The sequence below is a fragment of the Sapajus apella genome, unplaced genomic scaffold (assembly GCF_009761245.1).
Source record: "Sapajus apella isolate SASKATOON/1434 unplaced genomic scaffold, GSC_monkey_1.0 scaffold14, whole genome shotgun sequence".
In the NCBI taxonomy this organism is placed as follows: Eukaryota; Metazoa; Chordata; class Mammalia; order Primates; family Cebidae; genus Sapajus; species Sapajus apella.
The window spans coordinates 26494731-26516201 of record NW_022436954.1 but is presented as its reverse complement, the minus strand read 5'-3'; the positions used below and the strand labels follow the sequence as shown (position 1 = coordinate 26516201).

At 44.2% G+C, this 21471-nt stretch overlaps 1 protein-coding gene and 1 long non-coding RNA gene across 4 annotated transcripts in view; one reads left to right on the top strand and one right to left on the bottom strand.

Annotated features, from left to right (window-relative positions):
• LDLRAD3 (low density lipoprotein receptor class A domain containing 3) overlaps window positions 1-21471 on the top strand; it is a 298023-nt gene that overhangs the window by 256161 nt on the left and 20391 nt on the right. The window lies entirely within an intron of this gene.
• LOC116554346 lies at window positions 7133-12395 on the bottom strand. Its single transcript, XR_004270177.1, has 3 exons — window positions 12267-12395; window positions 12001-12003; window positions 7133-7153 (listed from the first exon to the last, which is right to left on the bottom strand). It is a non-coding gene; the product is annotated as an uncharacterized LOC116554346 (long non-coding RNA).

Genomic DNA, 21471 nt, shown 5'->3' with positions numbered 1-21471 from the left:
TCATCTGTAGCATTTTCTTGATCAAGATAACAAAAACACTGATTATCTATAATTACTGTCTAATTAAGGGGCTTGAAAATGGGCATGTGAGTAGCAGTGGCAACGATGGTAATAAACTAGAGCTAAATCCTCACCTTTCAGAGTGGGAAGACAATAGATATAATTCCTAAAACTAGAGAATCACAAAGTAGCACTATAAGCATGTTATTTAGAGGTACGACGGGAAGCTATCAAAAGACCTAACCAAAATAGCAGAAAATGACTGCTTCTGGAAGATGAGGGTCAAAGAATGCGATCGCTTTTATCAAGCCTCTTACAACTGTTTGATAAGTTGTATGCACATGTGACTTTGATAGAAATAAAAGTGGAATTTCTAGAATGCGCTGGTAGAAACAATTGGCCTGTGACAGCACTTGCACTTGAAAAGTGAGCTGTCAAACAAAAGCCTCTTTCAAGCATCTGTAGCCTTGCAGCAGATGGTCTGGGCATGCAGAACACCACTGCTTCCCCATCATCTCCCAGTCTTGGATCCACCTTAATGATGGGAGCACAGATGCAGTGGGAACATTTCCGAAGCCTGTGACCTGACTTTTTTCTCTGCAGGTAACTGCAGGATGAGTGGTTTATTGAAAAATCCAACTCTGAGCATTTTGGTCTACCACAAACTAGAGGAGAAGGCAGAGGTGCCATCTAAATCGGTTTTGGTCACACACAAAGCATCGCAAGCCCGCTTTGTGGGGTACGTTATAATGCTGCCCTGCTCTTCAAAGCAAAACCACATGCACATATCTGGGATATGTGCAGGATAAGAATTCATTCTCCTTTTTTTTCATATTCCTAGGCAGCCTAGATTAGGTCCAGGGCATTCGTTGTGACACCTTCCCTTACAAACTCCAAATGCAGAGTGTGTTACCGAAGTTCTCTCCCTGGCACTCTTCAGGGTGAATGGTGGAGACTGCTTTCCTGAGATGAGATCCTGCCACTTGCTCCCAGGCCAAACCAGCCAAAGCCTCAAGGACCAAATGCATATGCTCATGCAATTCAGAGCATGGACTTTGAAACCAAACCAAATGGAGTTCAAATCTTGACCTTGCTTCCTACTAGCTGGGTGCAACTTAGAGGAAGTTACTTCACTTCTCTGAACCTCCATTTTCTCTTCTGTAAAATGGGGATAATAGTAGTGCCTATGTTGTAGTATGAGATAAGACCTGCGATGTGTTTTTAGCACCTATCAGGTATTAGCTATTAACTCAATATTATATTTCCTATGTCGTTGTGGGAAAATCACGAATCTCTCTGAGCCCGTTTCCTCATTCGTAAAATGGGGATAAGCTGGACATGGTGGTTCACACCTGTAATCCCAGCACTTTGGGAGGCCGAGACGGGTGGATCATGAAGTCAGAAGTTCAAGACCAGCCTGACCAACATGGTGCAAACCCATTTCTACTAAAAATACAAAAATTAGCCTGGTGTGGTGGCGGGCGCCTATAATCCCAGCTACTAGGAGGCTGAGGCAGGAGAATCACTTGAACCCAGGAGGCACAGGTTGCAGTGAGCTGAGATCGCGCCATTGCACTCTAGCCTGGGTGACAGAGTGAGACTCCGTCTCAGAAAAACAAAATGGGGATAATGCTGCATCCTCGAGAGTGTTGGGAAAGTCCTGTGAGCCAATGTGTACAAATTGCTTCACCCAAAATATGGCAGCTAGTGAGAGCTCAACTCATGAAGGTGATTATCTTTCCTGCCTTTTCCTTTCCACAACTCTCTCCTAATTCAGGCCTACTTTCCTTTTGTCTGGCCACCAAAATAGCTTATCTAGCCACTCTGAGTCGCTCTCCCTCTTTCTGCTGTAGCTCATCCTACATACAGTCGCCAGAACAATTTTACATAAACACGGCTTTTATCACTTCCCACCCCTACTGAGGAGCCCACTGTGGTTAGAAGATCGAAACACCCCAGGCTGTTACTTAAAGCTTTGCACTGCTGAGATGTGTGCTTTGCATCTTTTCTGTCCAGCCAGTCACCTTATTCCTCATCCACCTTTGTGCCCCTGCCTCTGTGTGCTAGACGTTGTCACATGCCCCTACCAGATCTCCCATTAAGAGCACCACTTAGTTTAATAATTGATTTGAAAGGAGACCCACTTCCTTCAGCAATTCGCCCTGAAACCTTTACCCCCCTCATTCCTTTATGCCTTGTCTTAGCAGCCCTTGGGGCTATAGCCAGCACTGGTGTCGTGCAGCTTTGAGCAAATTTCCTCGTGCAGAAAAGCCCCTGAGTATAGTGGAAAGGGCTTGAGGCTTTGGAGGTCGGACAGATTTGGATTCAAATCTTAGCTCTGCCACTTAATAGCTGAGACATCTTGGGAAGGTTATTTTACTTCTCAATGTTCTCACTTACCAAATAGGAATTTATAAACTGGAAATACTATCATTCTTCCCAGTTCACAAATGGCGACATTGAGAGGTAAGATGAGTCATGAGATTATTATTACATAAAGTCCTTAGTATCACATCTGGCATTTAGCTGCCTGCATATTACAGTTCCCTTCCTGCTGTTGTTTCATATGTGCATAGTTTGTTGCTTTGCTACAATATAAGCTCCTCAGATGCAGTGCCCAGATGTTTTGTCTGTGTACCTTAGCCCTCCGTTTCAGTTGTTAGATGCTTGGTGGTGCTTCGGTAACATACAGGTCCAAGTCTCAGCAGTTTAAAACAACAGAGGTTTGTTTCCCACTTCTTTGCAGGTCCATTATGGATTAGTAGGGCAGGCTTCTCTCATCTTAGTTACCCACTCACATTTCACTGGCCAGAGCATGTCACCTAGACAGATCTGAACTTCTAAGGGGACAGGGAAGTCTAATCCTATTTTGTATCTGGCAGGAGAGAAATTCAGGAACATTTGTCAACCGTCTAGTGACCACCATATCCTCCAGGTCCTATCTCAGGTTTCCTACGTGGAGATGTCTGTTGGAAAGCCTGGTGCCACCACTAGGTATATGGTTCACTCTCAGGAACTTGGAGTCTTAATGATTAGATACAGTCCTATTCTCCATGGGTGCATGGTTGCCCAACTGTAATTCACAACCTTTGCCAGAAACCCAGTGTGAATCCAGTTGTCTCAAGACACAACCATACCCCTACCAGTAAGGACACAATGAAGGAGGCAGCTTTGTCCGTCTGAAACTATACGCAATGTTCAGGGACCTCTGGTTCTCTAAAACTCTGTCATCCTTGACTCATTCATTCATTCATTCATTCACTCCACAATACTAGATGTGTGGAGATCTGCTATGTGCCAAGCATGATTTTATTTACAACAATACAGTGATACTAAGACAGACAAGGTCCCTGCCTATTCAGATCTGACAATCAGGTAGAGAAGGCAGTCGTCTAAAATGATTAACAGAATGGCCTCTGGAGTCAGATAGCTCATCACTGGGCCTGCATTTCTTCCTATCAACCTTGGGAAAGTTCCTAAACCTCTCTGTACCTCAGTCTTACCATCTGTAAAGTGGGGATCATGACCGTACTTCTGTTATGGAGCTTTTTTCAAGAGGAAATGAGGTTGGTAATCCATATAGAACATTTCTTAAAGACACTGGCTTCTAGGAAGCCCTTGGCAAATGTTAGCCATGGCTTCTATCATCATCATTTCCGTTCTTAGTAGTAACAGTAGGAGTATTTAGGATGAATGGTGGTAGGAAGAGCAAGATGTTGAGCCAGCAGGGAAACTTTAGCATTTTTCTAGAAGCATCATACTAAAAGGGATTGTTGGCATTGCATATAAGTCCATGAAAACCGATTTCTTGTGGACCAGAAGCACACTGTGGACACCACCATTACAGTCACACCTCACCACTCTTTATCACATTGTGCAGGGTCCAACTCCCCCCCGTTATTGGCCGTTTATGTTGTTCCATCTGATTCTCTGTTGTTGGCCCCTGAAGTCCCACCATCTAATCCCTTTTGAACATTCAAGTAGCTTTTCATTACTAAGGCTCAGAGTATAGACAGAACCCCTGAATAGGAATTGAGCATTTTAAAACAGGAAGAAAAGGACTAATAATTCTAAAAGCCAGATTAAAGGACTGCAAAACAGCCCCTCGATGCATCAGACTTGTGTCTGTGTATATTTGTTTATGGCCTGACTTTGAGTCACTGTTCTTAAGGAAAACTATATTCTAACTCCCTCTGTGGCTCCCCTGCTCAGTCGCCCAAGACATTTGACCCAGCAGTGACATGGTGAATTTAGCATTGAAGCAGGAAAGACAGGAGAGCCAGAGACATGCCTCTGTTAATTCCCCATATGTGCCTAAAATTCAGATACCTTCGGGTCTATATCTACTTGTGTTTCACGTCCACACGTAAAGAAAGGGAAGTTACCCCCGCCCCCCGACTACCTCCCATCCGTCAAGGATCACCTGATTCAAGGACATACTAAGCCATAGTCAGCCCATCCCAACTTTTTGCCAAAATGTCCACCTCAAAAGACAAGAAAAAAAAGAAAAGAAAAGAAAAGAAAAAGCATATCCCATCCAAAAGGCTGGCCTAATTAAATCCTGACAGATTGCTGCTCTGTTTCACAGCTGCCTAGTAGCTGGGTCTGTTTCTGAGCTCTGGCAGGAATGGGATACATCTGGCTTTACTGAGTTATTTAATACCTTTGGCATGAGCCAGAAAATGGTAGAAATGGTAGAAAATGTGTTCTTTTCTGACTCTGAGACACAAGGGAGTTGGAGAAAAGTACACTTTTTTCTCTCCACATTGAAAAATGACTAGAAGGTGAGAGAGAAAGAGGGAGAGAGCTCATCTGCAGCTAGTGAAGTCACACGTTTGCATGCCATTTGTAGGACAAGTTGTCAGTGTGTGATGATTTCCGTAGGCTTTGAAATGGTGCAGCAGTTTAACCATATCAAATGCTTAATGAAGTGAGGCCCCATCTCATCGGTATTCAGTGTGGCGCTAACATTACATACGCTAATCCTGAAACAATAAGCTATAAGGACAGCCTTGCTTTCTGGGTTTGAAATGAATGGAGCAGCCCGAATTCTTCCAGTTTTATCTCCTGCTTTAACCTGGAATGATGCCAGCCTGTTGGGTTTTACCCTGGAGAATTCATATCATGTGAAAAACTTAAATCAGGTCTGTCTGCCAGTACACGCAGTCCTAATCCGTTAAATATTTCTAACTAACAATGCACGTGGGGCTCTTCAGCTCTACAGACAGTCATGTTCTGCTAAGTCCATGCAAATATAACCACTTCTGCCTGCTTTTTAAAGGGGGAATCAATAATCCCCCATCCCTACATGGTTTTACCCAAATCCCTCATGCAACATACAAGGCGCATAGCATGTCTTAACCTTGGTGGTAGTTCCCCATCCATTTTTTAGGGCCCAGCTCTCTTACTGTGAGCTTGGGAAGATTTCAAATGAGAGATTGCTTCTCCTTCCTTGGTCACTTACAAGGAATCAGAACCCTTGACTTTATCAAGTTATAGAGACTGGAGCCCAGAGTCCCGGCTGTAGAATGTCTAACGGGAATGCCACTGGACCCCATCATTCCCTACGCCCTTCTGCATTCGGGAAAATCAAAAGCACTGGGACTTGAGTAAACTGTGTGTGGGGCATTTTTCTTCAGAGTCAAGCGCTGCTGTCTGAAAAAGAACATTGCTTTCCAGAAAACTCTGGTTTTTCAGAACGTCCTCTTTCATTCTGCTGCCTCATTCCCAGAGGGGTGATTTTGTATTTCTCCTCATCCAAACACGGAGATAACTTTTTCAGGATTGTAAAAAGGAATGTGTGATCAATCTTTTATTTAATACATATTTATGAGGTGCTTCTGTGTGCGAAGTTAAGTGCTGGATAAAAGGGCAGTGTAGCATGACAGTTGCAAGCATGGATTCAAGAGTCCACCTGCCCCTGTTCAGATCCTGGCCATGCACAGTCTTTCTGTGCTGTGGTTTCGCCTTCAGGAAAATGGGGGTGTTGACCATACTGACCTCATAATGAAGTCCTTGGGGTCTGGTACCTAGCACCTACTAAGCAAGTGTTAGCTGCCACTGCCGCCACCTCTGCTCCTGCTGCTCTGTTGTTGATCTCCTTACTGCTACCTTCATCGTTACTGTTGTTTGATGTTGGGAACCAAGTTGTCCACCAAAACAAAGCAAAACTATACCCAACATGGTTCCTCTCCTTATGTAGCACCAAGTTTCCTGAGGGAGGCACACGCTAAATAAAAGACTGTAGACCAGGTATAGTGGCTCATGCCTGTAGTCCCAATGCTTTGGGAAGCTCAGCAGGAAGATGGCTTGTGGCAACAGTTCAAGATCAGCCTGGGCAACACAGAAAGACCCCATCTCTAAAAAATTTTTTTTTAATTTCCTGGGCATGGTGGCACACACCTGTAATCTCAGCTACTCAGGAGGCTGAGGCAAGAGGATTGCTTCAGCCCAGAAGTTCAAGGCTGCAGTGAGCTATGTTTGTATTGCCGCACTCCAGCCTGGGCAGCAGCCTGTCTCCAAAAAAACCAAACAAACGAAAAATTGTAGTAAATATATAACTGTAGCATGTGCTGTGATGAAAGAGAGCTAACTAGATCTAGGTGAACACCAATAAGGGGAACTGTTGTAAGCACGAAGGTCATCACAGGCTATTCTGAAGAGTAGATGATGGGCCTGAGATTAAAAGGAGAGGCATTAATTCAATACAAGATCATTAACTCAGAAAATATAGAACACTTCACATCACACATAATTTATCCTTCCACTGGTAGCCATTATTAAATTTTGCTATACCCCTCCAAACTTTTTTACTCTTTTTTTTGAGACGGAGTTTCACTCTTGTTGCCTAGGCTGGAATGCAATGGCGCGATTTCAGCTCACTGCAGCCTCCGCCTCCTGGATTCAAGTGATTCTTCTACCTTAGCCCCCCCGAGTAGCTGGGATTACAGGCATGCACCACCACACCCTGTTAATTGTGTATTTTCAGTAGAGATGGGGTTTCTCCATGTTGGCCAGGCTGGTCTTGAACTCCCAACCTCAGGCGATCCACCCGCCTTGCCTCCCAGAGTGCTGGGATTACAGGTGTGAGCCACCGTGCGTAGCCATCTTCTTTATGAATGGATAGAAATACACACACACACACACACACACACTTTGTCATCAATATAAATGGCATCCTGCTCTCTTAAAAGGTACACAATCCACTAATGTGCTGTCTTCACCAAGCAGCATGCTGAGTATGCCTTTCTGTGTCAGCTAGCAAGATCAACATCCTGAGAGCCAAGAGCCACCCCGGACCTTCCAGCTCAGTTCTGTTTCTGGCTTGCTTCCCGCCCCATCCCACTGCTACCTCTGCATGAAGCAGGATGGTTCTGCCTCTAGAGCCAGTCTTCTGCACTCCCACCTGACAGCTCTTGGCACACACCTAGCACCGGGCTTCCATCTATTTGCAAGGCCACTTTCTGGCACCTGCTTAGAGCCTCTACGTATCTTACAGTGTATTCTCCTGATATGTAAACTGAATCCAGAGGCTTTATGGCTGTGTCTGAACACCTCATTTGGGTCTGTGATCCACGTCAACATTATGGGCTTATCTGGAATGAAAGTCTCTGTTTACACATTTGGAGAAAAAATGTATCCACAGGCACAGCACCTTATTTCTTAAAATACCTTTCATATTCCTGGAGCCTGGACTCTAAAGGATCCCTGTTAAGGAATTTGCTCCTAGGGTCATAAAAGACCCCCAAATCTCAGGAGCCTCTTGGAGAATGGATAGTTTCTTTTGATATTGTTGAAGGCTCAGGTCACAAAAGTCACCTTTAAAGGAGATACTTTTATGGACTTCAAAAAAAATCAATGTCTTTGTGCTCTGTTAATTTGCTTTCCACCTCTTCCTCCCCCTCAATCTCCTCTGTGGTACAATTCAAGACGTCTCTCAGTGAGGGTCCCTGTTAGCATAATGTTAGGAGTAGCAGGAAGCTGTGGTTCTACACACACACACACGCACACACACACACACTCTCTCTCTCTCTCTCTCTCTCACACACACACACACACACACACACACACACACACACATGCATTCTGGCTCATTCCAGGTGAGTTGTCAGCAGCTGCTTAGCATGTCTCAGGCCTCAGCCTTCTAACAGTAGCCCGTCCAGCTTCCTTTGTATCATAAGGATTTGTCTTCTTCCTCTGGAGTTGATTTTTCTCTTATCTTTTCCTTAGTACTTTCACAGTTAACCCTGAATCAGTCCAAAATATAAAGTGAGTAACTAAGGTCATCTAATCAAACTGTGGAATGATGTCTCAGTCTGCTCAGGCTGCCATAGCAAAATATCATAGACCAGAGCCAGGCGCAGTGGCTCACACCTGTAATCTCAGCACTTTAGGAGGCCAAGGTGGGCAGATCCCTTGAGATCAGGAGTTCAAGACCAGGCTGGCCAACATGGCGTAACCCCGTCTCTACTAAAAATACAAAACTCAGCTGGGTGTGATGGCATGTACCTATAGTCCCAGCTACTCAGGAGGCTGAGGCAGGAGAATTGCTTGAACCGGGAAGGCGGAAGTATAGTGAGCCGAGATCGTGCCATTGGACTTCCAACTGGGTGACAAAGGGAGACTCCATCTCAAAAAAAAAAAAAAAAAGACTGGGTGGCTTAAACAACAGGCATTCTCAGTTTTGGAGGCCGGAAGTCCAAGATCAAGGCTCCTGGCAATTCAGTTCCTAGCTAGGGCCCTCCTAGCTTATAGACAGCCACCTACTCATGGTGTTCTCTTTTCAGCAAGCTCTCTGCTGTTTCCTCTTCATTGGGGCACTAATCCTAGCATGAGGGTCCCACTCTCAGGACCTCATTACTCCCTAACCTCCCAAACGCTTCATCTTAACCACCATTACGTTCGGGGTTAGGACCTAACATATGAATTGAGGGGGATACATACATTCAGTCTATAACAATTCATTTTCAGGATTCAGGGTCAAGAAAGGTATTTGCCAAGAGACCACAGTTGGCAGAAGCTAAAATCTGAACTGCCAAGATGGCAGGGCTTCAGGAAGAGGTTGGAGAGGCAACATGGTGATGAGGTGGGGGAAGACAGTGTTGGCACCAGATGCCAGCTGTGCCACTTACTGGCTGTGTGAACTTGAGGAACGTACTTACTCTCTCTGAACTTGCCTTTCCTTCTCTCTAAAAGTGGGGCCAATGGTGTTCACCCATGGGCTTGCTATAAGTGTTCTTCTATCAGCCAGTCAAGAAATAAGGATGGATTTGTATGTCAGGAACTGTTAGGTGCTGAAATGAAATGAAACTTTTGCTTGTGCCTGAAGCTCAGTGCAGGACATAGTAAGCACATGATCAGTGGCTCCTTCCTGGTCCCATGCAGAAGGGATCCCCAAAACAGGATTAATGGGAGTAACATAAAAGAGCTGGTGGGAGCTGGGCACGGTGGCTCACGCCTGTAATTCCAGCACTTTGGGAGGCTGAGATGGGTAGATCATGAGATCAGAAGTTTGAGACCAGCCTAGCCAGCATAGTGAAATCCTGTCTCTATTAAAAATACAAAAATTAGCCAAACGTGGTGGCATGTGCCTATAGTCCCAGCTACTTGGGAGGCTGAGGCAGGAGAATTGCTTGAACCCAGGAGGTGGAGGTTGTGGTGAGCCGAGATTGCGCCACTGCCACTGTACTCCAGCCTGGGCAACAGAGTGAGACTCCACCTCAAAAAAATAAAAAATAAATAAATAAAAAAGCTGGTGAGAACAGAGTGCAGTAACAGAGAGGGAGAAAGAAATGTTTTCTGTTGGTTTGCTAAGCATGAAAGTGAAGTTTCTTGCATGCCAGATTGCAGTTGGAGCTTGGGGTACCAGTAGAGATATTTGAGGGTAGAAGTGTGATGGAGCCATAGGAAACCACATGCTGGTCTTCTTAGAAGGCTGAAGATGTAATTTCTGAAGGATAACATGATAAACCTGCAACCAGAAGACAGCTGGACCACTGACAGCCCTCCCCACTCAACACAAGTCTTTGTTGCTATTTGGTAGAAAAAATAGAGATGTGAGTTCTGAGACATTTACGGGACGGGGCTTTTATTGTAACTCGGCAAGTACAATGCTGCACTCAAGTTAGAAGCAATCACATCACATTTTTAGTGCACATTGTCAGTCTGAAAAACCAGATTTGCCATAATGCCTGGTAGTAGGATTTTTGTTGTTGTTGTTGTTGTGAGTTTTTGTGGGGTTTTTTTGTATCTTTTAAATTAATTTTCAATTAAGTTTTGAAAAGGCAAAATGTAAAATTAACTAACTTGCAATTAATTTCAACAGCCATTATGCAAAAATTCTAGGCATGTGAAAGATGGGGAGCACAGAATAATTAGGCGTGGATTTTTTCACTACTGTAATTACAATGATGAATATGCATGAGCCATTTGGGAAGGGAACACACAGCAAGCAATTGTGTTTAATTAAACCTCTAGCTGGCTTAGCGAGGCAAGCCTGCCTTGTGTTGTGTTGCAGTCTCCTTAAACTATTAGCAAAGTCTTTTCAAACAAATAGCCCCCCAAAATATAAAGGAGGCAGTCTCTGGTGCCGTTTTTCTCAACTCTTCCTTTACTTTTCAGACTGCTAGCTTCCTGGGACCTTAGGCATGGATGCATCATTGTCCAGGCGTGGCCTGAACAGCAATACCTTGGAATAGATTTTTTTTTTTTTTCGAGACAAAGTTTCACTCTGTCACCCAGGCTGGAGTGCAATGGCGTGATCTCGGCTCACTGCAACCTCTGCCTCCGAGGTTCAAGCAATTCTTCTGCCTTAGCCTCCCGAGTAGCTGGGATTACAGGCATGCACCAACACACCCAGCTTATTTTGTATTTTTAGTAGAGATGGGGTTTCACCATGTTGTTTGGGCTGGTCTCAAACTCCTGACCTTAGGTGATCGCCCACCTCAGCCTCCCAAAGTGCTGGGATTACAGGTGTGAGTCACTGCACCTGGCCTCGGAATAGATTTTTATGGCAAATAAGCACAGCTCAGCCTTATGCAGATGCCACTTTGTTTCATTTCCCCTTGTGTCAAAGACCCTTCGGGTATTCCTTTGAGCGGAGTTTCACTCTTATTGCCGGGGCTAGAGTGCAATGCAGGATCTTGGCTCACTGCAACCTCCACCTCCTGGGTTCAAATGATTGTCCTACCTCAGCCTCCCAAGTAGCTGGGATTACAGGCGTGCACCACCATGCCTGGCTAATTTTTGTATTTTTAGTAGAGATGGGCTTTCATCATGTTGGCCAGGCTGGTCTTAAACTCCTGACCTCATGTGATCACCTGCCTTGGGCTCCCAAAGGGCAGGCATTACAGGCGTGAGCCACCATGCCATGTCCAGCAGGGGGTGTCTTTATCTCTAACACAGGACGTAGGAATTGGGCTATAGCAGGAACACCAGTAATAATAATAATACCACCTCTCACAGTTGAATTGTTCCTATAGGCCAGAGGTGCTGACCACTTGACATGCACTATTCTCTTTTATCTTCCTGGCCACCGATGTTTGAGACTTGAGGAACTTGCTCAGAGTCATTTGCCGAACAAGAGGCAGAGGGAGATTTGAACCCAGGTCTCTTTGATCCTGAGGTCTGTGTGCCACTTATTCACTATCATTTTTCTCCAACTTGAGAAAAAGAAGGAAATTATTTTAAGTCCCCACTTCAGTCTGCAGATGGAGTTCATGCATCTCCCTTGTTTTTCCAGGGTCCCCTTCCTACTATAGATAGATGTCCTAGGAGTGCCTAAGTCAGTAAAGCCAGACCCTGACAGGGAACTAGGAAGAAGAACACAGCAGAGGAGGAGGTGATGGTGGCACTGGCAGCAGCAGCTGCAAATATTTAATGACCCCTTAGACTGTTTGCCAGGCACGGTACTACATACTTATTGATTGATTAATTGATTGATTGATTGATTTGATTGAGATGGAGTCTCACTCTGTCATCCAGGCTGGTGTACAGTGGCACAATCTTGGCTCACTACAACCTGCGCCTCCGGGTTCAAGTGATTCTCCTGCCTCAGCCTCCCGAGTAGCTGGGACTACAGATGTGTGCCACCACACCCAGCTAATTTTTGTATTTTTAGTAGAGACAAGGTTTCACCATGTTGGCCAGGATGGTCTTGATCTCTTGACCTCGTGATCTGCCTGCCTTGGCCTCATGATGTGCTGGAATTACAGGTGTAAGCCACTGCACCTGGCCCTATTTATGTATTTTTATTTGTCCTAAGAGACAGGGTCTCGCTCTGTCGCCCAGGCTGGAGTGCAGTGGCGCCATCATAGCACACTGTGACCTCAAACTCTTCAGCTCAAGTGATCCTCCCACCTCAGCCTCCTGAGTAGCTAGGTTTACAGAAGCATGCCACCATGTCCAGCAAATTTTTAAATTTTTTTGGCAATGGGGTCTCACTGTGTTGCCCAGGCTGGAGTACGGTAGTGCAATCATAGTTCACTGTAACCTTGAACTCCTCGCCTCAAGCAATCCTCCCACCTGGGCCTCTGAAAGTGCTGAGATTACAGGCATGATGCCCTGCGTCCAGCCCTGTGCTACGTAATTTATAACGACCCTGTCTGATCTTCAGAAATACCTCATGAGATGCATGCTTTTATCCTTCATTTTACAGATGAGGAAAACTGAGGCTCAGGAGTTTAAGTAACTTACCACAGTTGCAAAGTTAATAAATGGTAGAGCCAGGACTCCGACATGGGTCTGTCAGCCTCCACAGTCTGTGGTCTGTGTTGGATGTCAGTGCATCATCGTCTCAACTCCTTATTAATGGCGTCCATGGGCGCCCATCCACCTGGCAGGAAAGCCTGGCCCAACAAAGGCAATCTTTAATCTTGCTCGCTGGTGGTAAGAGCCAGAATGTGAGTGTTGGACATCTTGGAAGATTTCCCTTGGCTGCACATGTGATGATATTTGGATACTTGCAAAGAACCTTCTAGAACCACCACACAAGGAGTTAAAGAAGCGTAGATTGTCTCTCACTGTAATGATTACGGGGTCTTGTTTTTTTTAACACGCAGCACTTTGCCTGAGCTTCTCATTTCCAAATGCATAATCCCCAGACAGCCTTTCCGCCCCTGCCCCTCGCTGTTAGTTCACAACATCTTGGCCAGTGGCTTTTTTTTTTTATTTGGGAAGCACATTCTTTGAGGTCAGCTGTAACTTTCTGGAATAATGTGTGATTTCTGAAAGCAGTCATAGCTCACCAGAGGGGCCAGGATGGACCCCAGTGAATGCTGGTTCCACGGCACTTTTCCAGTTCTCATTAGGCACAATGGCTTTTAGTTAAAAAAAAAAAAAAATCCATCACAGACGCACATACCAGACTGCCATTATCTGAACCAGGAAAAACCTTTTGCCAAGTGAAGCAATTTCCTTCTTCTGTAATTAAAGCAATTTTGGGGGCTGAATGTATTTATGGGCAAACTTGCTGAAGTGAGACCAAAGCGTTTTATAATGTGTATGTCAGAGGAAAATTGGAGGCTCTGGGCAGAACATCCTGGGTATCTCCCCATCATAAAAATGGCATGGGAAAGGGGTCGGGTCCGAGCCATCTCTTCCTGCTATATCGGGGCAGCATAAAGTGACCAGGAAACTGAGGTACAAAGAAAGTAAGCAGTTGGTCCAAAATCAGAAAGCAAGCCGGCCAGTGGCCAGACGGTTCTGGACTTGGTCCTTCCTCTCCTCCCATGTCCCTCCTACACTTAGATGACTTGTGCTCGTCTCTGTCATGTTGGGTTTTTCTTGTTGTCATTGGAGTTTCTTTGTGTTTGTTTTGTTTTGTTTTGTTTTTGAGACAGAGTCTCACTCTGTCATCCAGGCTGGAGTGCAATGGTGTGATCTCGACTCACTGCAACCTCTACCTCCCAAGTTCAAGCGATTCTTCTTCCTCAGCCTCCCAAGTAGCTAGGATTACAGGCACCCGCCACCACACTCTGCTAATTTTTTGTATTTTTAGTATAGATGGGGTTTCACCATGTTGGCCAGGCTGGTCTTGAACTCCTAACTGCAGGTGATCCGCCCACCTCAGCCTCCCAAAGTGCTGGGATTACCGAAATGAGCCACCGTGCCTGGCCTGGAGTTTCTTTTTTTAATGGTTTTAGTTTTGCTCTGGTTCTTAAGTTTGCAAAGTTTTCCTAAGATATCATTTCAGGATATGGACATTCCTCTTTCCTGCAAGACAGTCATTTAGGTTGTCACATTGGCACTTGTTCTGCAAAAGTCCCTTGAGCGCCTATGTTTATGGGCTGGAGCCACCTATTCTTGCCCCAACCCTAATGTGCAGGCCCATCTTGCCTTTAGATTTCCAGGTTCTTCCTCCTCTTCATTTATAAGTGACTTGAATTCTCTGGAACTCAGGTTTATACTTTTCAAGCTCAGCTGGGACTCCAGCGCCATGTTCTGTTCATTTTGGTTTTTCCTTATTCTTTTTTTTCTAAATAAATATATATGTTATTGCATTTTAGGTTTTGGGGTACATGTGAAGAACATGCAGGATTGTTGCATAGGTACATACATGGCAATGTGGTTTGCTGCCTTCCTCCCCATCACCTATATCTGGCCTTATTCTTAGTGGTAACAGAAACATATGAATTTAGGACAGATTAAGGCAACAAAGCCATTCTGTATTCTCTGTGGGCCTGGGAATTCCTGCCTTCCGCTGAGCTTACCCCACAGTTAACTGCCATCATCATGAATGCCCCAAGGCAGCTTACAGCTGTCTCTTCCTAGAGGGAAAGCCCAGTGCTGTCTCTCTTTCTTCCGGCTCCCTCTGCATCTTGAAAAGTGAATTCCAAGGAATGGGACAGTCACCAACTTCACACAGCCCAGTCATTGTCTTGGTGTCCCTGGTGAAGGGCTGTTGAAGGGCTTTTATCCACAGAGAGAGTAGAGAATAGAGAAACGTCACAGATGACAGTGTCTTTAGCTTAAACGTAAAGTTGAGGGATGTAAGCTGAAGGAAGCAAGAAGGTTCACAGCATCTCCTCTTATTCCCTCAAAGTCTTTGCAGATCAAAAAAGGGTTTAAGAGTTTGTTTATCTGTCATCATGCAAGATGCCTCAGAATAGCTCCATTTGGAGCCTGTTCTGCTGAGACCACAAGGGAAGTTTGTAATTATGACTGATTATGGGTTTTTCTCCTTGGAAGCCAATGAAAAAATACAATTAGCTGAGTTTCCCTTTATCTCCCTCATTTTCATGTTCAATTAGTGCAATTGGACATAGATACTGCTACAAGAGGAGCTTTGCTGGCAATGATAGGGTGGCCAGCAAATGCTCAGAAGCGATGAGTAGAATATTAATTGACATGAATCTTGTTTATGCTCCTGCCTGAAAGTTCCTGCTCCCTGGGTCTCCAGTACAGATTTTCCGTTGGTGTTAACAGCGGTGTCTTCTTGTTGCTCTGGGTGGAAGTATCGCCAGAGGAAGCACTTGATATGTGAAAACTGCAGAATTAAGCTAGAGGCCCTCAACTTTTGGTCTGGAGTTATTTCTTATTTCTTCTAAACTTAGAAATTCTAAAATAGGAGAGGAAAATCATGGAGAGTCTGGAAAATTAAATCCTTGTTAGAGAAGCAAACACTTATTCTTGAAATAGTGAGTGGTGATAATAATGCTTCTAAGAGTGTGCGGTAGGTGCTCGGGCTGCCTGTTGGTCCTAAACCCATAATTTAAGGCTTATTATTACATATTCGCTTTATGGATATTTTAGAGCACCTAATATATATGTGCAAGTCTGAGCTTAGTGCTTAGAAGTGAGAGGAATGGGTTATAAACATGACTGAGATGAGAATCCAGCCCTTGACAAGTTTCGTATTTGCGTTACAGAAGACGAGCTATGTCCGTAACTCTGCAATACAGGAGAGAGTAAGATGTGCCATGACATGGGTCAGGTAAAGCACAGTGGGAGGCTGAGGCAGAGCATGGTTGTTTCTAGTTAGGAAACTCGCAGGAGAAGTCAAGGAGAGAGCGGCTTAGTGGCCATTTGAATCTTGAGGGCTGGCCAGGATGTGGGCAGGAAGTCATGTTGGCCAAGAGAGCATCAGGCTCTCATACCAGATAAAGAGAGCATCAGTCCTAGGAAGAAAGGACCCTAGGATGATTTAGCTGTACAGTCCTGTAACTAGTAAGACTTGTTGATTTTACTTTTTGTACACAAGTTTCTCTAACTTAAGATCTCTCATGTGACTGCAGTTATCCTATCTGCCGGAACTGTGGTCTCATCTGAAGTTTCAACTAGAGGGTTTCCATTTCTTGTGGGTTGCTGGAATAAGAGCATCAGCCCCTCACTGGCTGACTGTTTGCTGGAGGCCTCCCTGTGTTCCTTGGCATGTGGACTTCACCATAGGGCAGCTCACATCATGGCTCTTAGACCAGGTAAACAAGAAAATGATCAAGAGCAAGCAGCTGAGATGGAATAGAAGCCCCAGTCCTTTGGTAACCTGGTATTGGAAGTGATATCTTATTTCCATCTGATTTCATTAATGAGAAATGAGAAATGGCTGGGTGTGGTTGTTCCTGCCTATAATCCCAATACTTTGGGAGGCGGGAGGAGTTCAAGATCAGCCTGGGTAGGATAGGGAGACCCTATCTCTAAAAGTAATTTTTAAAATTAGCCCAGCATGGTGGCATGCAACTGGGGTCCCAACCACTCAGAAAGCTAAGGCAGGAGGATTGCCTGAGCCTGGAAGGCTGAAGCTGCAGTGAGCCATGATCATACAACTGCACTCCAGCCTGGGTGTGGGAGTGTGAAGGTCTGTTGAAGGGCTTTCATCCACAGTGAGATCCTGTCCCCTAAAAAAAAAAAAAAATTGAGAAATAAGTCCAACCCCAACTCACCAGAAAGAGATCACAAAAAGGCATGGATCTCAAAAGGCAGGTGTTGGAGGAGCTGTCTCAGAGGTTGTCCACCACACTGGGGAGGGGAATACAACATTGTCAGGAGCAGATGGCAGGGGGAGAACGCAGGGATAGTCAGAGAGGGCCTCCTAGGTTTTCGTAAATGCTTTAGGTTTTACTTTAAAAATTGCTTATGTATGAAATGGCCCACCTGCAAGGATTTTTATTGTAAAAGATTATAATAGAAAAGTTTGGAAATAGATAGATCCTGGTTTAAAATAAATCAGTTCTACATTGCCACAAATGGCATACTCACTAAGCAGCTATTGAGAAGAATTAGAGTTGATTCCAACCCTGGGACTGGGAAGCACAAGATGAGCCCAAAGCATCTTCCCCCAGAAAGCAAACAAGTAGCTGCCAAACCAAACAACAAAAAACAAGAACATGGAGGTTCATTGAAAGGACATGGGAACCTGAAAGTGCTCCCTATGGCCAAAGGTGAAGCAACAAAATAAGTAATAATGACTGTTGTATGCTGGTATAACAAAATACCTGAGACTGAATTATCTATAAAGAACAGAAATTTATTTCTCATAGTTCTGGAGGCTGGGAAGTCCAAGAGCAAGGCACAAGCAGGTTCAGTGGTCTGGCAAGGCATGCTCTCTGCTTCTAAGAGGGTGCCCTATTGCTGCATCCTCCAGAGGCAACAAATGCTGTGTCCTCAGGCGGCAGAAGGGCAGCTAGCCAAACACTGCATGATGCCTCTTTTCTAAGGGCCCCAATCCCATTCCTGAGGACAGAGCTTTCCTGGCATAATCACCCCTTAAAGGCCACACCCCTCAGTACCATCACATTGGCAACACTTGTATTTTGGAGGGAACCCATTCAAATAGTATTGGATTATGTAACTCAGAAAATAACCTAGTATTGGATTATGTAACTCAGAGAATAACATAAATATGCACAGGTCCATCTGAAGTAAATAAATAGTAAATAAATTGGAGAAAAGGGCCAATCTTCCTTATAGAAAAATTATAATTATGGAAATATAGAGGGAATCAAGGAAATGGGGGAAAAACACCATGAAAACAACATAATAATATTTGCTGCAAGCAGCAGGCAAGATCCAATGATAAATGCTAAAATTAGTAGGTGAAAGTTTAAGCAGAAACAGGATATTTGCATAGTTTCAAAGGATCTCCCCCAAGATATTTATTGACGACAATAACAAAAATAGTTAACTTTGCAGTGAAGAATCCTGGCAGATACCATCTTAGCCAAGTGATCAAAGTTAACATCATTAGTGAATGCATTTCAGGTGCCCCCCGACAGGATACACTGAATATACGCTGATACTCTTTTCAGTAATATATCTCCTCAGAATTGTGAAACTACATCAGAAAAACCCAAATTGAAGGACAGTCTACAAAATAACTTCTCAATCTTCTTCACAGTATTAAAGTCATAAAGAATGAGGGAAGACTGAGAAACTGTCATAGATTAGAGGAGATCAATGCCATGTGGAATCCTGGCAAAATTTGAATCAATTCTATTAACTTAGTTAATACAGTTGTTCCAAGGTTAACTCAGTTTTGACAGTTGTTCTGTGGTTAGGTAAGGGGTCATCACTAGGGGAACCTAGATGAAGGATTTACAGAAACTGTACTATTTTTGCAACTCTTCTATATGTCTAAACTTATCTCCAAATAGAAAGTTAAATTAAAAAAAAATGAGAACCTAGTGTATAGGAAGTGCTGTATATCTATTTAAAATAGACAAAATGGTAGTTGGTTAAAAGTATGTATTGATGTGCTTAATTAAGTAGTCATTTATTTACTATCGTTTATTATTTATTAGTAGTAATTGGTTAAAAGTATGTATTCATATGCTTAATTAAATAAAGAAATCAAGGTGTTAACATGGGTGTTGAAAACCATAGATACGTGCTAATATATGCCTGTACTATTTCTGGAAGGCTACACAAAAAGGAAAATGAAAAAAATAAATGGGTGCCCAGGGTTGCCTCTGGGGAGAGGAGGCTCGTGGCTAGGAGAGAGATACAGGAAACATGTATTTTTGTCTGCAAAATAAGTCCTTTTCTTTACTTTTTTTCTCCTTTCTTACTTTTTGAATTTGGAATCATGCATATATTGCCTATTCAAAAAATAAATTTTAAATGATCTTAGCCATGGTAATCCTGAGGTTCCCAGTGCTCCCCGTTCATTCCCCAGTAACTCGTGTTCTCTAACAGCAGCCCAGAATCTTCCGGCACCCTGGCTGGCCCTTAGTAGGGGCTAGGAAATGTGTGATGAATGAGTGAATGCACTCTGCTGCCTGCCTTCCAGGGGATTCATCTTTGTATCACATCAGACTGTGTGGGTCCTTTTATTCCTCTTCCTAAGGAGGTCAGCTTGGGTCCTCTTTAGCAACAGGCTTTGATTTCTTCACCTTCTTGTTTAAAACATAGCCCCATTAATGTTTAAAATGTTTGCCTGAGCTCTCCAGCCTGTCTTAGGTGTCTGAGAGCTTTTGACAGGGATTCTAAAGCGGCCCCGGGGATACTTGGTTATTATTTCCTCTTTATAGAAATGAATGAGTAACTTTGAATCCTCCAAAGCCCAAGACCCTATAGTTATTCATCTATTATGGAACAGCGGGGTTCAGTGACCTGCTGCCCAGGAGGCCCACCGGTGTTGGAATAGAGCCTCCAGCACCTTGTCTTAAAGAACATTAAAATGCTCCACCAAGCCTTCATTTCAAGAAGCATAAATATGAGACATCCTAGTACCTCTCAGAAGACAGGATTCCACAGGCAGGCAACATTGCTCAACCACTCAGGGAGGTGGTGGTAGCAAGAACAGCTAGATTTTTAACCATCAGGTATTTCATTGCCAAGATTGAGACCAAGTTTGCCATTTCCCATAGGAGCGTTTCAGTGGCTTACTTCTACAGATAACAAAAAGCAAGAGCTAATGGAGGGGTAGCAGGGGAGGGATGTGCTTGATTTCTTCCTTGATTTCTTGATGTCTCCATTTATTTTCTACAGCAGTTACAGCTACCTCGTGTGAATTGCCACATTCGGTATATTAGAGTAACTTCCCAAAGAGACTATAAGCTGTATAAAAGCAGTTAGCACATCTCTAAGCATGTGGTTCCTTGCAATATTGGTCTGCTCAACGAGCTAACATTAGTTCTCCTCTTGTTAGGCTTGATGGGCCCTAGAGTCACTGTCTCAACTATGCAACTCTGCCATTGTAGCATGAAAGCAGCCATAGATGATACATTATGAATGGGAATGGCTGTGTACCAATAAAACTTTATCTATAAAAGCAGATGGCAGGCCAGACTTTACCAATCCCCCAGCTAGAACATGGGGTGCTAACAGACAGGCTGTAGAAGAGTCAAGGGCCTCTTGTAGAGATTATGTGTCTAAGCCATTGCTAGGAGTTTGGATCTTCAGTTCAGTGAGCAACTCTTGGTGAGGGTATAAAGCAGGAAACATACTATGGTCTTACTCACTTCCTAAAACGAGCTTTCTAGATGCTGTGTGGAAAATGGATTGGAGAGGGACAAGATTAGCAATTGGGAGACCAAGTAAGAGGTCCACGTGGTAATCCGTGCAACAGATGATGGCAACCTGTCCCGTATTATGGAAGCAGAATCAGCAGGACCTGCCCCTGAGCTGGACATGAATGGAAAAGGAAAGGAAGGAACCAGGTTTCACGCTGAGGCCTACAGCTCCATTGATTGCCTGGGGACCCTGTCCTACGATTGTAATTGCTATTTGATGACGATACTTGTTTTCCTAGCTCCCGCAAATGAGGTTTTATTTTGCAACAATGGCCTGCCTGAAGTAGATTTTTCTGTCTCCAGTTTTTAGGATTCGCTTTTCCCTGCAGTGCTATTTGTGTGTGATTACACCATACTTACAAACTGATCAAAGCATCTCCGCTCCCTGCATCCTGCTTGAGTTAGCAGGATTTGCTCTGGCCGCTGACAAGGCACGCTCAATAAACTATTGTACTGTAGCTGGCCAAGCCTTATTACTGGACCAGAAACCAACTGACCATTGAGTTCAAAGAATGTCTGCTAAGCATTTCATTTTGCTGCTTCCACCGGACACTCCAGGTAAATAGATACAGAAAGCAATAGAAATGGTAATTCTGTAGAGCTCTCCTTATTCAGCAAATTCTAGGCCACGTGGAAAGTCATTTCCAGCATGTTGCCTACAGGAGCAACCCAGGATGTCATATACAGGAACCTGAGTCTGGCGAAGCCACTTGATGCAGAGGAGACAGATGCCTCAGAGGTTTCCCTTTGGACGGGTGAAATGATTAGATTAATCCCAATGGAGGTGCGTGAGCTCATTACCAAGTCCCACCCCCTTCCCACGCTGTCTCTCATTGACCTTTGCTGCTTTTGTGGCCTGCAGTAGGAGAGGTAGCAAAGAACTCTTACCCCTCATTTCCACTGCGTTCTTCTGTTGACATTTTTGAAGCGATGACACAATTGAACAGAGTTCTTAAAAGGCCACCTGTGCCCTAGCTCCCAATTACCCTCTCACCGAGTTTTAGTGGCAATATGAATTCCTATT